This window comes from Pseudophryne corroboree, chromosome 1 (genome assembly GCF_028390025.1).
Source record: "Pseudophryne corroboree isolate aPseCor3 chromosome 1, aPseCor3.hap2, whole genome shotgun sequence".
Classification (NCBI taxonomy): domain Eukaryota; kingdom Metazoa; phylum Chordata; class Amphibia; order Anura; family Myobatrachidae; genus Pseudophryne; species Pseudophryne corroboree.
The window spans coordinates 1,202,935,262-1,202,953,546 of NC_086444.1; the positions used below are offsets into that span (position 1 = coordinate 1,202,935,262).

General features: G+C 44.1%; 3 pseudogenes; all 3 read left to right on the forward strand.

Annotated features, from left to right (window-relative positions):
- The first annotated feature begins 379 nt into the window (after nucleotides 1-379).
- On the forward strand, nucleotides 380-497 carry LOC134952914 (5S ribosomal RNA; annotated as a pseudogene).
- Nucleotides 498-7,084: 6,587 nt separating this feature from the next.
- LOC134952925 (5S ribosomal RNA) lies at nucleotides 7,085-7,202 on the forward strand (annotated as a pseudogene).
- A 6,584-nt stretch (nucleotides 7,203-13,786) lies between these two features.
- LOC134952947 (5S ribosomal RNA) lies at nucleotides 13,787-13,904 on the forward strand (annotated as a pseudogene).
- Nucleotides 13,905-18,285: the final 4,381 nt, after the last annotated feature.

Below are 18,285 nucleotides of genomic sequence, written 5' to 3' on the forward strand. Positions count from 1 at the left end.
ATTACCTGGAAAACTGTGAGATAAACTTTGAAATAAATATTCACTTTTTGATTTTCTGAATATTCAATTTGGAGAGTGCTGTCTTTCCACATAGTGGAGATACTGTATGTTGTACTATGGGCCCCATCCCTTACGGGATTGGACTCTGACTGGCACCCCACCATTTATCTGTATTAAGTGAGAGTGCAGGGACTCCCCACTATATATAGATCCAATCCGTTTTGCGTATTGTTTCTTTTCCTGCACCCACCCTGTATTGCACTATTTGTTTATAAGTAGGCACTGTTTAGCACTGGATTCATCACTTTGGGTCACATACGTGTTACAATGTGCAAGGGTAAATTTGTCTAAAAACAAGGTCCGTATATCTGTTGGTTGTATTTACTGTCATACCGCACTGGCCAAGCCCGATACCATCCGAACTTGGAAGCCAATCAGTGCTGGGCCTGGTCAGTACACGATAGGGAGACCTCGTGGAATACCAGGTACGGTAAGTAACATTTCCAATTGCAGGTTCTCCAAAGTTATAATACTCCACTGGCATGGCTCAGGGCCAGGTGGGTTTTCTTGATGACAACTTACTCGCACAAGCTGAGCATGGTGTGATTTCCCTCACGGACGATGATGCGGAAAAAGTGCTATTTGACCAACTAGACTTTGACACACTCCCGGCTGAGACTCCGACTGATTTATACCATCAATTACTTAGACTTAGAAGAAGGTAAATAGACCTTACAGTACACGGACAGTTTCTGTCCGAATATCACAGAAAAAAACAGATACCCAGAGGTTTCAGGGTCAACAACATACCAACAATAGGCAGAAACAACCCCACTTTCTGCAGTCGGTGGTGTGGTGTTCTGAATAAGTGCTCCCTGGATTTGATGATACTGGTCATAGAGGAGGTCGGTACCGAGTTGAAGAAAGTTAAGGTTCAGATCAATAACTTCAGTGAGACACATTTGGCCACCATTAGGAACGACAGGACCAACAACCTGATCGATAAACTCCAGACCCAGGTTGATACATATAGAAAAGAGATTACTGCTTTCAAACGCAGTAAACTCTCCACTGTCACCTCTGATTACCAGAACCATACGGTATATAGGTGGCTGGTCGGTGATTCAAGATCTACCAGACCTCAAAGACCCTATAGAGCACGCAGACAAGGGCGCAGGCAGGCAACCTAACTCCTATGAAACAGCATCCTCTGCATCCGCCTCAGAGACGGAATCCACAGATAGCCGCCCACCCCAAGGAACTTTTTTAGAACACACGACCACCACAGGTCGTCCTCCTGCGGCAAACAACGTAGGCCGCACCCAAGGAAGGGGAGATACATGGCGAAAATGCAGAGACAAGAACCTGAACTAGTTTTTAATCTGTCCAGTAAGCCCCTGGATGATGCCACATTAAATCTCCTCTCCAGAGGTCTGTCATTTTTGTTCCCACGACTCCCTGTAGGCAGTTTGACACTACAGTTGATATATATAAATTTGGCCGTAAACTCAGATTACGGGAATTCTTTCCCACAGATCTGGAGAGAGATGACATACTCCATAGGCCATCCACTTTTGATCCGACCTCCGCTAACCCTAGCATCAAGACGTTTACTCGACTTGTTGAACACGATGCACGAACACCCACCACTAAAAGACGCTTTGACAATCTTTCCGCCACAGAACGTAAAGCACTAACTGCACTAAAGCAGGATACCAGTATTGTAATTAGACCAGCTGACAAGGGTGGAGCAGTGGTGATACAGGATTGGGGGGACTACAATTCAGAGGTAATGAGACAACTATCCCATGAAGTGACTTATACCTGCCTCCAGAGCAACCCCATTCCCAACATAAAAACCAAGGTAGATGACCTACTACTCCGTGGGCTCCAATTATCACATATTGATAAACAGACTTATGATTTCCTGACAGTTGACTCACCAGTATGTCCAATTATTTACACCATCCCTAAGATCCATAAAACTCTGATACACCCACCAGGTAGACCAATCATCTCGGCCAGAAACTCACTTTTACAACCACTAGCCATGTATCTAGACACTTTCCTCCAACCCATAGTACAACTCAATAGTAGCTACTGTATGTGCGTGACACCTCGGATTTTCTGCAGAAATTGACCAATCTTCCTCCAGATCTGGACAATATTCTATTGGCGACAATGGACGTGTGTTCTCTAAATACTATAATCCCTCACGAACAAGGCCTACAAGCACTGGAAAGAGCATTATTACAAAAACCACCTACTGGTCCACCAGCAGGTTTCCTCCTGGATCTAGCTGGACTAGTCCTCAAACAGAATCATTTCTTATACCGAGGAAAATACTATTTACAGCGAGAGGGGACCGCTATGGGATCGAACCTGGCCCGGCTTATGCTAACATCTTCATGACCCAATACGAGCAATCTCACATCTTGTCCAACTATGGGACTGATATATTATTCTATAAACATTTTATAGATGATATTTTCCTAATATGGAAAGGCGATATGGACACATTTAACCAGATGGTAAGCTCCTTGAATGCACTTGACAGCCCGGTTAAATTCACCTGTCAGAGTGATTCGCACAGCATTAATTTCCTGTACATAACTGTCACTTTGACTGAGGGCCGAATCACCACTAGTTTGTATAGGAAACCCACGGACAGGAATACTCTTCTACTTTCTAGTAGCCAACACCCACCGGCATTAAAAAATAACCTCCCAGTGTCACAATTCCTCAGGGTGATGCGGAATAACTCAGAAAAGGACATCATGGAGAGTCAACTATCTGAGATGACCAGTCGATTCATACAACGAGGCTACAAGAAGGAAACAGTATCCGGATGTCTGCTAAAAGCCAGGAAGAAGTTTGCCGAATCCACTATCAACACTAAGGATACAGCAACTGCAAATCGGATGGTATTCACCACCACATACAGCAACCAGTCAAACAAGATCGCCAGGTCCGTCCGTAGACATTGGCCAATCGTCGCAACTGATGACCAACTTAAATTAAAAAAAAAGTGGTCCCCCAATGATGGCCTATCGTAGAGCACCGAACCTGAAACAGTTACTGATGAGACCTTTGATGGAACAGGGTCCCTTCACGACACAAACTTGGCTTCATGAACAGCGCCCAGGATGTTTCAAATGCACAGGCTGCACCACCTGCAGAGGTATGCTCACCGGACCGTTTTTTCCACATCCCCATTCTGGACGACCAATAGCGATTAAATTCAGACTACACTGTCTGATGGATCACCTCATCTATATCCTTACCTGCCCGTGTGGACTTTACTATGTTGGGATGACCTCCAGGTGATTCAGAGACAGGATGGCTAATCATAGAACCTCTATCCATCAAGCAACCACAACTGGTACAGCGACATTACCAGTAGCACGACACTTTATGATATCACGACATTAGGCATCGGACCTCAGATCAAAACTTATAGACTGGATTCCTCCACCACCCCGAGGGGGGGACCGTATCCTGTTGCTCAAGAAGAGGGAGAGTTCATGGATCCACAGACTGGACACCATTGCCCCTAGGGGTATGAATGAAAATAACCCGTTGTCAATCTTCTTGAAATAATTTTCACTCCTCAATTTTCTTGAAATAACCTGAACTCCTATGTCTAATCAACACTCTATCCAATGTACCTGATATGCATTCTGTTTTGTCCAGTTTTATGATTTGTCTTTTGAACTAACCCTCTCTTATGTCTAACCAAACACTCTATTCAATGTAACTGATGCACATCCTGTTTGTATAATTTGACATCATTGCTAAAACAATGCATCAATTTGCTACATACTGATACACGTTATGTTTTACCCGGAGTGACCTCACAGGCTTCGTTATATACCCCACTAGGAGACCATAATTCAATGGGCAAACCTAATCTATTTATATATATAAATATATTTATTGTGTATGTATACCTATATACTTATATATGTCTATTTTGCTGATGTGCCCTATATTATGAGACAACCCCCGTTCTCAACACCTGTACATAGATGCACAAGTGACTCAGGATGGCTCATTTCACAAACCGCACTGCCTGGCAGCTTGCGCGACTCACTTCCGGTTAATACCGGAAGTAGCGCCTGCGTTCCAATATGCGTTCCACCGGGTTCGCCTCTGGGCCCCGGCGCGACGGAGCGTATGACAGTGGCTCCCTCCAGGAACTCTACTGTGTTGCCTCGATGTTTGTAGTCTTTATACGGCTATTCCCCATGGTGAAGGTCTATCTGCTATGAGGAATTTCTTGAAGGCTGAGCTCCCTAGGACGTTGTTTGATCACAATCTATTTCTGTCCCTTCTTGAGTTGACCCTTAACCGTAATTATTTTTTGTTCGATGGATCTTTATTTCTACAGCTGAGAGGGTGTGCGATGGGGTCCCCTGTGGCCCCATCGTACGCCAATATTTTTATGTTTGAGCAGGAACATCAATTCTTTTTTTCTGATCCGGAGATTTACGACAATGTTTTGTTATATTGTCATTATATAGATGATATTTTTTTGTTGTGGGGTGGGGGTCAGGATGCTCTTGTTGACCTCATAAATAAGATCAATGGGTCTGAATCCTCCATTAAATTTACATACACATGTAGCTTTTCCGATATACATTTTCTTGATGTAAATATTCATCTTGAGAATGGACAATTATCCACAGAGGTTTTTCATAAACCCACGGATCGTAACACCCTTCTATTAGCATCTAGCCACCATCCAGGGCCCCTCAAGAAAGGGCTTCCATGCTCCCAAATGATGAGGATAGTTAGGATCGCGTCGGATCCTTCTAAAATTCCAGAGGAGCTTGACATTCTTGTACGGAATTTTGCATCTCGTGGTTATGACCTTAATCTACTTAAAGCACAAAAAGAGGAAGTATTAGGCATGTCTCGTCAATCTCTATTAGAGCCCACTGGTAGGCATCTTAAAAATAGGATCCCATTCTCTAGTGATTTTTAGTAGAGCCACTAAGGCTCTATGGCCGATTGTGTCCTCCGATCCTGAGCTTAAAATTTTCCATCATACCACCCCTTTGTTGTCCTTCCGTCGTGGAAGGAACATCAAGGGTAGAATTGTTAGAACTGACATTATGGGGATGGGTAATCCAAGACCCCCTAATGTCTACTATAAACAGTTTGGGTGTTATCGAGGCAGTGGGTGTGCTACGTGTAAGCTGATGTTGAATTGTAAATCATTTAAACACCCCCATTGCAACAAGATCTATGATATCAGATTTGTATTAAACTGCTCTACTTCTTTTGTAGTATACATTATCATCTGTCCGTGCGGGTTAATGTACGTGGGTCAGAACACTCGCAAATTCTCTGAAGGATGGCGGCACATAGATCAACCATTAAGCTCATTCTAGAGGGTAAATCCATAGATCTGCCGGTAGCAAAACATTTTAAATGTGCTGGACATACCCTTGAGTCTCTTCGGTACTTTATGATCGATCATGTGCCGCTTAGCTTAAGGGGTGGTGATAGAGCAAAGTCCTTATTAGTCAAAGAAACAAGATGGATTATGAGACTTGGTACCAGTGCCCCGGGGGGGGATGGGGGGGGGGGGTGTTGAATGAAAAAATTAACTGGAATATGCTTTTGTAGCCAATAATTCTGTTTTGGGGTGTAGAGTTTATTATACTCATATTGTGTGTACTGTTTGCGGGCTCTCCTGCTTATTCTGCATATATGTATTAGTGGTTTTGTTTTGTTTATTTGTGTTTTGTGTATGTTATACTGATGCTGCGGTCCCTCTCTTGTTTACAGCCCTTCCTCCCCCCGTGTGTCCAGCCTGCGTTCCTTCCTGCCTCTGGAACGCAGTCTACGGCCAGGTGGAACGCATGACATGGTTCCCCAGGCGACGGCCGGAAGCGGATGTAGGGTGACGTATGCGGAAGCGGGTCCGGAGATGCGGGCATGGACGAGGCGGTCTTCGGCGTCAGCTGGATTCGGGTATTTAGGAGGGTAAGTATTTGTTACTGTTATTGCATTGCTGTTTTCTTGTCCTGATGACGAGGCTTTGAGCCCCGAAACGTTGACTGTTTGGAATACAAGTTTGTTTCTATTGCTGTCTCTGAGTGCCGTTCATTGTTGGACTTTTATCTATTATGGTTTCTGGCACCTGAGCACCTTGATTCCATTTTTGGAGTGCCGGCTGCTGCTGTATGTATATATATATATATATATATATATAACATACAGTATCTCCACTATGAGGAAAGACAGCACTCTCCAAATTGAATATTCAGAAAATAAAAAAGTGAATATTTATTTCAAAGTTTATCTCACAGTTTTCCAGGTAATGTCCAACGTTTCGGTCCACACCGGGACCTTTATCAAGGTATACAGCAAAAAACATCCATACAGCAGTGCAGCAGGAGCCAAAGTTGAGTAGGGAAACTGGAGCACCGGATGGGCCTCACAAGCCCCTATTATATACCCATAAATTGGCGCCATTCCCGCCTCCCTGGTGAATGGGGGCGTGGTGGAACGCATGGTGACACGGCAAGGGATCATACCCCTAGGGGTATGAATGAAAATAACCCGTTGTCAATCTTCCTGAAATAATTTAAACTCCAGTTTCCCTACTCAACTTTGGCTCCTGCTGCACTGCTGTATGGATGTTTTTTGCTGTATACCTTGATAAAGGTCCCGGTGTGGACCGAAACGTTGGACATTATCTGGAAAACTGTGAGATAAACTTTGAAATAAATATTCACTTTTTGATTTTCTGAATATTCAATTTGGAGAGTGCTGTCTTTCCACATAGTGGAGATACTGTATGTTGTACTATGGGCCCCATCCCTTACGGGATTGGACTCTGACTGGCACCCCACCATTTATCTGTATTAAGTGAGAGTGCAGGGACTCCCCACTATATATAGATCCAATCCGTTTTGCGTATTGTTTCTTTTCCTGCACCCACCCTGTATTGCACTATTTGTTTATAAGTAGGCACTGTTTAGCACTGGATTCATCACTTTGGGTCACATACGTGTTACAATGTGCAAGGGTAAATTTGTCTAAAAACAAGGTCCGTATATCTGTTGGTTGTATTTACTGTCATACCGCACTGGCCAAGCCCGATACCATCCGAACTTGGAAGCCAATCAGTGCTGGGCCTGGTCAGTACACGATAGGGAGACCTCGTGGAATACCAGGTACGGTAAGTAACATTTCCAATTGCAGGTTCTCCAAAGTTATAATACTCCACTGGCATGGCTCAGGGCCAGGTGGGTTTTCTTGATGACAACTTACTCGCACAAGCTGAGCATGGTGTGATTTCCCTCACGGACGATGATGCGGAAAAAGTGCTATTTGACCAACTAGACTTTGACACACTCCCGGCTGAGACTCCGACTGATTTATACCATCAATTACTTAGACTTAGAAGAAGGTAAATAGACCTTACAGTACACGGACAGTTTCTGTCCGAATATCACAGAAAAAAACAGATACCCAGAGGTTTCAGGGTCAACAACATACCAACAATAGGCAGAAACAACCCCACTTTCTGCAGTCGGTGGTGTGGTGTTCTGAATAAGTGCTCCCTGGATTTGATGATACTGGTCATAGAGGAGGTCGGTACCGAGTTGAAGAAAGTTAAGGTTCAGATCAATAACTTCAGTGAGACACATTTGGCCACCATTAGGAACGACAGGACCAACAACCTGATCGATAAACTCCAGACCCAGGTTGATACATATAGAAAAGAGATTACTGCTTTCAAACGCAGTAAACTCTCCACTGTCACCTCTGATTACCAGAACCATACGGTATATAGGTGGCTGGTCGGTGATTCAAGATCTACCAGACCTCAAAGACCCTATAGAGCACGCAGACAAGGGCGCAGGCAGGCAACCTAACTCCTATGAAACAGCATCCTCTGCATCCGCCTCAGAGACGGAATCCACAGATAGCCGCCCACCCCAAGGAACTTTTTTAGAACACACGACCACCACAGGTCGTCCTCCTGCGGCAAACAACGTAGGCCGCACCCAAGGAAGGGGAGATACATGGCGAAAATGCAGAGACAAGAACCTGAACTAGTTTTTAATCTGTCCAGTAAACCCCTGGATGATGCCACATTAAATCTCCTCTCCAGAGGTCTGTCATTTTTGTTCCCACGACTCCCTGTAGGCAGTTTGACACTACAGTTGATATATATAAATTTGGCCGTAAACTCAGATTACGGGAATTCTTTCCCACAGATCTGGAGAGAGATGACATACTCCATAGGCCATCCACTTTTGATCCGACCTCCGCTAACCCTAGCATCAAGACGTTTACTCGACTTGTTGAACACGATGCACGAACACCCACCACTAAAAGACGCTTTGACAATCTTTCCGCCACAGAACGTAAAGCACTAACTGCACTAAAGCAGGATACCAGTATTGTAATTAGACCAGCTGACAAGGGTGGAGCAGTGGTGATACAGGATTGGGGGGACTACAATTCAGAGGTAATGAGACAACTATCCCATGAAGTGACTTATACCTGCCTCCAGAGCAACCCCATTCCCAACATAAAAACCAAGGTAGATGACCTACTACTCCGTGGGCTCCAATTATCACATATTGATAAACAGACTTATGATTTCCTGACAGTTGACTCACCAGTATGTCCAATTATTTACACCATCCCTAAGATCCATAAAACTCTGATACACCCACCAGGTAGACCAATCATCTCGGCCAGAAACTCACTTTTACAACCACTAGCCATGTATCTAGACACTTTCCTCCAACCCATAGTACAACTCAATAGTAGCTACTGTATGTGCGTGACACCTCGGATTTTCTGCAGAAATTGACCAATCTTCCTCCAGATCTGGACAATATTCTATTGGCGACAATGGACGTGTGTTCTCTAAATACTATAATCCCTCACGAACAAGGCCTACAAGCACTGGAAAGAGCATTATTACAAAAACCACCTACTGGTCCACCAGCAGGTTTCCTCCTGGATCTAGCTGGACTAGTCCTCAAACAGAATCATTTCTTATACCGAGGAAAATACTATTTACAGCGAGAGGGGACCGCTATGGGATCGAACCTGGCCCGGCTTATGCTAACATCTTCATGACCCAATACGAGCAATCTCACATCTTGTCCAACTATGGGACTGATATATTATTCTATAAACATTTTATAGATGATATTTTCCTAATATGGAAAGGCGATATGGACACATTTAACCAGATGGTAAGCTCCTTGAATGCACTTGACAGCCCGGTTAAATTCACCTGTCAGAGTGATTCGCACAGCATTAATTTCCTGTACATAACTGTCACTTTGACTGAGGGCCGAATCACCACTAGTTTGTATAGGAAACCCACGGACAGGAATACTCTTCTACTTTCTAGTAGCCAACACCCACCGGCATTAAAAAATAACCTCCCAGTGTCACAATTCCTCAGGGTGATGCGGAATAACTCAGAAAAGGACATCATGGAGAGTCAACTATCTGAGATGACCAGTCGATTCATACAACGAGGCTACAAGAAGGAAACAGTATCCGGATGTCTGCTAAAAGCCAGGAAGAAGTTTGCCGAATCCACTATCAACACTAAGGATACAGCAACTGCAAATCGGATGGTATTCACCACCACATACAGCAACCAGTCAAACAAGATCGCCAGGTCCGTCCGTAGACATTGGCCAATCGTCGCAACTGATGACCAACTTAAATTAAAAAAAAAGTGGTCCCCCAATGATGGCCTATCGTAGAGCACCGAACCTGAAACAGTTACTGATGAGACCTTTGATGGAACAGGGTCCCTTCACGACACAAACTTGGCTTCATGAACAGCGCCCAGGATGTTTCAAATGCACAGGCTGCACCACCTGCAGAGGTATGCTCACCGGACCGTTTTTTCCACATCCCCATTCTGGACGACCAATAGCGATTAAATTCAGACTACACTGTCTGATGGATCACCTCATCTATATCCTTACCTGCCCGTGTGGACTTTACTATGTTGGGATGACCTCCAGGTGATTCAGAGACAGGATGGCTAATCATAGAACCTCTATCCATCAAGCAACCACAACTGGTACAGCGACATTACCAGTAGCACGACACTTTATGATATCACGACATTAGGCATCGGACCTCAGATCAAAACTTATAGACTGGATTCCTCCACCACCCCGAGGGGGGGACCGTATCCTGTTGCTCAAGAAGAGGGAGAGTTCATGGATCCACAGACTGGACACCATTGCCCCTAGGGGTATGAATGAAAATAACCCGTTGTCAATCTTCTTGAAATAATTTTCACTCCTCAATTTTCTTGAAATAACCTGAACTCCTATGTCTAATCAACACTCTATCCAATGTACCTGATATGCATTCTGTTTTGTCCAGTTTTATGATTTGTCTTTTGAACTAACCCTCTCTTATGTCTAACCAAACACTCTATTCAATGTAACTGATGCACATCCTGTTTGTATAATTTGACATCATTGCTAAAACAATGCATCAATTTGCTACATACTGATACACGTTATGTTTTACCCGGAGTGACCTCACAGGCTTCGTTATATACCCCACTAGGAGACCATAATTCAATGGGCAAACCTAATCTATTTATATATATAAATATATTTATTGTGTATGTATACCTATATACTTATATATGTCTATTTTGCTGATGTGCCCTATATTATGAGACAACCCCCGTTCTCAACACCTGTACATAGATGCACAAGTGACTCAGGATGGCTCATTTCACAAACCGCACTGCCTGGCAGCTTGCGCGACTCACTTCCGGTTAATACCGGAAGTAGCGCCTGCGTTCCAATATGCGTTCCACCGGGTTCGCCTCTGGGCCCCGGCGCGACGGAGCGTATGACAGTGGCTCCCTCCAGGAACTCTACTGTGTTGCCTCGATGTTTGTAGTCTTTATACGGCTATTCCCCATGGTGAAGGTCTATCTGCTATGAGGAATTTCTTGAAGGCTGAGCTCCCTAGGACGTTGTTTGATCACAATCTATTTCTGTCCCTTCTTGAGTTGACCCTTAACCGTAATTATTTTTTGTTCGATGGATCTTTATTTCTACAGCTGAGAGGGTGTGCGATGGGGTCCCCTGTGGCCCCATCGTACGCCAATATTTTTATGTTTGAGCAGGAACATCAATTCTTTTTTTCTGATCCGGAGATTTACGACAATGTTTTGTTATATTGTCATTATATAGATGATATTTTTTTGTTGTGGGGTGGGGGTCAGGATGCTCTTGTTGACCTCATAAATAAGATCAATGGGTCTGAATCCTCCATTAAATTTACATACACATGTAGCTTTTCCGATATACATTTTCTTGATGTAAATATTCATCTTGAGAATGGACAATTATCCACAGAGGTTTTTCATAAACCCACGGATCGTAACACCCTTCTATTAGCATCTAGCCACCATCCAGGGCCCCTCAAGAAAGGGCTTCCATGCTCCCAAATGATGAGGATAGTTAGGATCGCGTCGGATCCTTCTAAAATTCCAGAGGAGCTTGACATTCTTGTACGGAATTTTGCATCTCGTGGTTATGACCTTAATCTACTTAAAGCACAAAAAGAGGAAGTATTAGGCATGTCTCGTCAATCTCTATTAGAGCCCACTGGTAGGCATCTTAAAAATAGGATCCCATTCTCTAGTGATTTTTAGTAGAGCCACTAAGGCTCTATGGCCGATTGTGTCCTCCGATCCTGAGCTTAAAATTTTCCATCATACCACCCCTTTGTTGTCCTTCCGTCGTGGAAGGAACATCAAGGGTAGAATTGTTAGAACTGACATTATGGGGATGGGTAATCCAAGACCCCCTAATGTCTACTATAAACAGTTTGGGTGTTATCGAGGCAGTGGGTGTGCTACGTGTAAGCTGATGTTGAATTGTAAATCATTTAAACACCCCCATTGCAACAAGATCTATGATATCAGATTTGTATTAAACTGCTCTACTTCTTTTGTAGTATACATTATCATCTGTCCGTGCGGGTTAATGTACGTGGGTCAGAACACTCGCAAATTCTCTGAAGGATGGCGGCACATAGATCAACCATTAAGCTCATTCTAGAGGGTAAATCCATAGATCTGCCGGTAGCAAAACATTTTAAATGTGCTGGACATACCCTTGAGTCTCTTCGGTACTTTATGATCGATCATGTGCCGCTTAGCTTAAGGGGTGGTGACAGAGCAAAGTCCTTATTAGTCAAAGAAACAAGATGGATTATGAGACTTGGTACCAGTGCCCCGGGGGGGGATGGGGGGGGGGGTGTTGAATGAAAAAATTAACTGGAATATGCTTTTGTAGCCAATAATTCTGTTTTGGGGTGTAGAGTTTATTATACTCATATTGTGTGTACTGTTTGCGGGCTCTCCTGCTTATTCTGCATATATGTATTAGTGGTTTTGTTTTGTTTATTTGTGTTTTGTGTATGTTATACTGATGCTGCGGTCCCTCTCTTGTTTACAGCCCTTCCTCCCCCCGTGTGTCCAGCCTGCGTTCCTTCCTGCCTCTGGAACGCAGTCTACGGCCAGGTGGAACGCATGACATGGTTCCCCAGGCGACGGCCGGAAGCGGATGTAGGGTGACGTATGCGGAAGCGGGTCCGGAGATGCGGGCATGGACGAGGCGGTCTTCGGCGTCAGCTGGATTCGGGTATTTAGGAGGGTAAGTATTTGTTACTGTTATTGCATTGCTGTTTTCTTGTCCTGATGACGAGGCTTTGAGCCCCGAAACGTTGACTGTTTGGAATACAAGTTTGTTTCTATTGCTGTCTCTGAGTGCCGTTCATTGTTGGACTTTTATCTATTATGGTTTCTGGCACCTGAGCACCTTGATTCCATTTTTGGAGTGCCGGCTGCTGCTGTATGTATATATATATATATATATATATAACATACAGTATCTCCACTATGAGGAAAGACAGCACTCTCCAAATTGAATATTCAGAAAATAAAAAAGTGAATATTTATTTCAAAGTTTATCTCACAGTTTTCCAGGTAATGTCCAACGTTTCGGTCCACACCGGGACCTTTATCAAGGTATACAGCAAAAAACATCCATACAGCAGTGCAGCAGGAGCCAAAGTTGAGTAGGGAAACTGGAGCACCGGATGGGCCTCACAAGCCCCTATTATATACCCATAAATTGGCGCCATTCCCGCCTCCCTGGTGAATGGGGGCGTGGTGGAACGCATGGTGACACGGCAAGGGATCATACCCCTAGGGGTATGAATGAAAATAACCCGTTGTCAATCTTCCTGAAATAATTTAAACTCCAGTTTCCCTACTCAACTTTGGCTCCTGCTGCACTGCTGTATGGATGTTTTTTGCTGTATACCTTGATAAAGGTCCCGGTGTGGACCGAAACGTTGGACATTACCTGGAAAACTGTGAGATAAACTTTGAAATAAATATTCACTTTTTGATTTTCTGAATATTCAATTTGGAGAGTGCTGTCTTTCCACATAGTGGAGATACTGTATGTTGTACTATGGGCCCCATCCCTTACGGGATTGGACTCTGACTGGCACCCCACCATTTATCTGTATTAAGTGAGAGTGCAGGGACTCCCCACTATATATAGATCCAATCCGTTTTGCGTATTGTTTCTTTTCCTGCACCCACCCTGTATTGCACTATTTGTTTATAAGTAGGCACTGTTTAGCACTGGATTCATCACTTTGGGTCACATACGTGTTACAATGTGCAAGGGTAAATTTGTCTAAAAACAAGGTCCGTATATCTGTTGGTTGTATTTACTGTCATACCGCACTGGCCAAGCCCGATACCATCCGAACTTGGAAGCCAATCAGTGCTGGGCCTGGTCAGTACACGATAGGGAGACCTCGTGGAATACCAGGTACGGTAAGTAACATTTCCAATTGCAGGTTCTCCAAAGTTATAATACTCCACTGGCATGGCTCAGGGCCAGGTGGGTTTTCTTGATGACAACTTACTCGCACAAGCTGAGCATGGTGTGATTTCCCTCACGGACGATGATGCGGAAAAAGTGCTATTTGACCAACTAGACTTTGACACACTCCCGGCTGAGACTCCGACTGATTTATACCATCAATTACTTAGACTTAGAAGAAGGTAAATAGACCTTACAGTACACGGACAGTTTCTGTCCGAATATCACAGAAAAAAACAGATACCCAGAGGTTTCAGGGTCAACAACATACCAACAATAGGCAGAAACAACCCCACTTTCTGCAGTCGGTGGTGTGGTGTTCTGAATAAGTGCTCCCTGGATTTGATGATACTGGTCATAGAGGAGGTCGGTACCGAGTTGAAGAAAGTTAAGGTTCAGATCAATAACTTCAGTGAGACACATTTGGCCACCATTAGGAACGACAGGACCAACAACCTGATCGATAAACTCCAGACCCAGGTTGATACATATAGAAAAGAGATTACTGCTTTCAAACGCAGTAAACTCTCCACTGTCACCTCTGATTACCAGAACCATACGGTATATAGGTGGCTGGTCGGTGATTCAAGATCTACCAGACCTCAAAGACCCTATAGAGCACGCAGACAAGGGCGCAGGCAGGCAACCTAACTCCTATGAAACAGCATCCTCTGCATCCGCCTCAGAGACGGAATCCACAGATAGCCGCCCACCCCAAGGAACTTTTTTAGAACACACGACCACCACAGGTCGTCCTCCTGCGGCAAACAACGTAGGCCGCACCCAAGGAAGGGGAGATACATGGCGAAAATGCAGAGACAAGAACCTGAACTAGTTTTTAATCTGTCCAGTAAGCCCCTGGATGATGCCACATTAAATCTCCTCTCCAGAGGTCTGTCATTTTTGTTCCCACGACTCCCTGTAGGCAGTTTGACACTACAGTTGATATATATAAATTTGGCCGTAAACTCAGATTACGGGAATTCTTTCCCACAGATCTGGAGAGAGATGACATACTCCATAGGCCATCCACTTTTGATCCGACCTCCGCTAACCCTAGCATCAAGACGTTTACTCAACTTGTTGAACACGATGCACGAACACCCACCACTAAAAGACGCTTTGACAATCTTTCCGCCACAGAACGTAAAGCACTAACTGCACTAAAGCAGGATACCAGTATTGTAATTAGACCAGCTGACAAGGGTGGAGCAGTGGTGATACAGGATTGGGGGGACTACAATTCAGAGGTAATGAGACAACTATCCCATGAAGTGACTTATACCTGCCTCCAGAGCAACCCCATTCCCAACATAAAAACCAAGGTAGATGACCTACTACTCCGTGGGCTCCAATTATCACATATTGATAAACAGACTTATGATTTCCTGACAGTTGACTCACCAGTATGTCCAATTATTTACACCATCCCTAAGATCCATAAAACTCTGATACACCCACCAGGTAGACCAATCATCTCGGCCAGAAACTCACTTTTACAACCACTAGCCATGTATCTAGACACTTTCCTCCAACCCATAGTACAACTCAATAGTAGCTACTGTATGTGCGTGACACCTCGGATTTTCTGCAGAAATTGACCAATCTTCCTCCAGATCTGGACAATATTCTATTGGCGACAATGGACGTGTGTTCTCTAAATACTATAATCCCTCACGAACAAGGCCTACAAGCACTGGAAAGAGCATTATTACAAAAACCACCTACTGGTCCACCAGCAGGTTTCCTCCTGGATCTAGCTGGACTAGTCCTCAAACAGAATCATTTCTTATACCGAGGAAAATACTATTTACAGCGAGAGGGGACCGCTATGGGATCGAACCTGGCCCGGCTTATGCTAACATCTTCATGACCCAATACGAGCAATCTCACATCTTGTCCAACTATGGGACTGATATATTATTCTATAAACATTTTATAGATGATATTTTCCTAATATGGAAAGGCGATATGGACACATTTAACCAGATGGTAAGCTCCTTGAATGCACTTGACAGCCCGGTTAAATTCACCTGTCAGAGTGATTCGCACAGCATTAATTTCCTGTACATAACTGTCACTTTGACTGAGGGCCGAATCACCACTAGTTTGTATAGGAAACCCACGGACAGGAATACTCTTCTACTTTCTAGTAGCCAACACCCACCGGCATTAAAAAATAACCTCCCAGTGTCACAATTCCTCAGGGTGATGCGGAATAACTCAGAAAAGGACATCATGGAGAGTCAACTATCTGAGATGACCAGTCGATTCATACAACGAGGCTACAAGAAGGAAACAGTATCCGGATGTCTGCTAAAAGCCAGGAAGAAGTTTGCCGAATCCACTATCAACACTAAGGATACAGCAACTGCAAATCGGATGGTATTCACCACCACATACAGCAACCAGTCATACAAGATCGCCAGGTCCGTCCGTAGACATTGGCCAATCGTCGCAACTGATGACCAACTTAAATTAAAAAAAAAGTGGTCCCCCAATGATGGCCTATCGTAGAGCACCGAACCTGAAACAGTTACTGATGAGACCTTTGATGGAACAGGGTCCCTTCACGACACAAACTTGGCTTCATGAACAGCGCCCAGGATGTTTCAAATGCACAGGCTGCACCACCTGCAGAGGTATGCTCACCGGACCGTTTTTTCCACATCCCCATTCTGGACGACCAATAGCGATTAAATTCAGACTACACTGTCTGATGGATCACCTCATCTATATCCTTACCTGCCCGTGTGGACTTTACTATGTTGGGATGACCTCCAGGTGATTCAGAGACAGGATGGCTAATCATAGAACCTCTATCCATCAAGCAACCACAACTGGTACAGCGACATTACCAGTAGCACGACACTTTATGATATCACGACATTAGGCATCGGACCTCAGATCAAAACTTATAGACTGGATTCCTCCACCACCCCGAGGGGGGGACCGTATCCTGTTGCTCAAGAAGAGGGAGAGTTCATGGATCCACAGACTGGACACCATTGCCCCTAGGGGTATGAATGAAAATAACCCGTTATCAATCTTCTTGAAATAATTTTCACTCCTCAATTTTCTTGAAATAACCTGAACTCCTATGTCTAATCAACACTCTATCCAATGTACCTGATATGCATTCTGTTTTGTCCAGTTTTATGATTTGTCTTTTGAACTAACCCTCTCTTATGTCTAACCAAACACTCTATTCAATGTAACTGATGCACATCCTGTTTGTATAATTTGACATCATTGCTAAAACAATGCATCAATTTGCTACATACTGATACACGTTATGTTTTACCCGGAGTGACCTCACAGGCTTCGTTATATACCCCACTAGGAGACCATAATTCAATGGGCAAACCTAATCTATTTATATATATAAATATATTTATTGTGTATGTATACCTATATACTTATATATGTCTATTTTGCTGATGTGCCCTATATTATGAGACAACCCCCGTTCTCAACACCTGTACATAGATGCACAAGTGACTCAGGATGGCTCATTTCACAAACCGCACTGCCTGGCAGCTTGCGCGACTCACTTCCGGTTAATACCGGAAGTAGCGCCTGCGTTCCAATATGCGTTCCACCGGGTTCGCCTCTGGGCCCCGGCGCGACGGAGCGTATGACAGTGGCTCCCTCCAGTATTATGTCTCTCTGATGATGCGGTTACACAAGAACACTAACTCCTGTACATAGTATATATTTAACACAAGATTCTGATAAATGTTGACAAACGCGATCTACTTCCGGTATCACAGGAAGTGATCCCTTGCGTGTCACCATGCGTTCCACCACGCCCCCAATCACCAGGGAGGCGGGAATGGTGCCAATTTATGGGTATATAATAGGGGCCTGTGAGGCCCATCCGGTGCTCCAGTTTCCCTACTCAACTTTGGCTCCTGCTGCACTGCTGTATGGATGTTTTTTGCTGTATACCTTGATAAAAGTCCCGGTGTGGACCGAAACGTTGGACATTACCTGGAAAACTGTGAGATAAACTTTGAAATAAATATTCACTTTTTGATTTTCTGAATATTCAATTTGGAGAGTGCTGTCTTTCCACATAGTGGAGATACTGTATGTTGTACTATGGGCCCCATCCCTTACGGGATTGGACTCTGACTGGCACCCCACCATTTATCTGTATTAAGTGAGAGTGCAGGGACTCCCCAATATATATATATATATATATATATATATATATAATATATAAAGGTGAAAAAAGACGGCTGCACTCCAGGACTTTAAATGGTCAAATTCCATGTATTTACAGCATCAAAAGATACAGCTTAAACCAACGTTTCGGGGCACGTAGCCCCTTTTT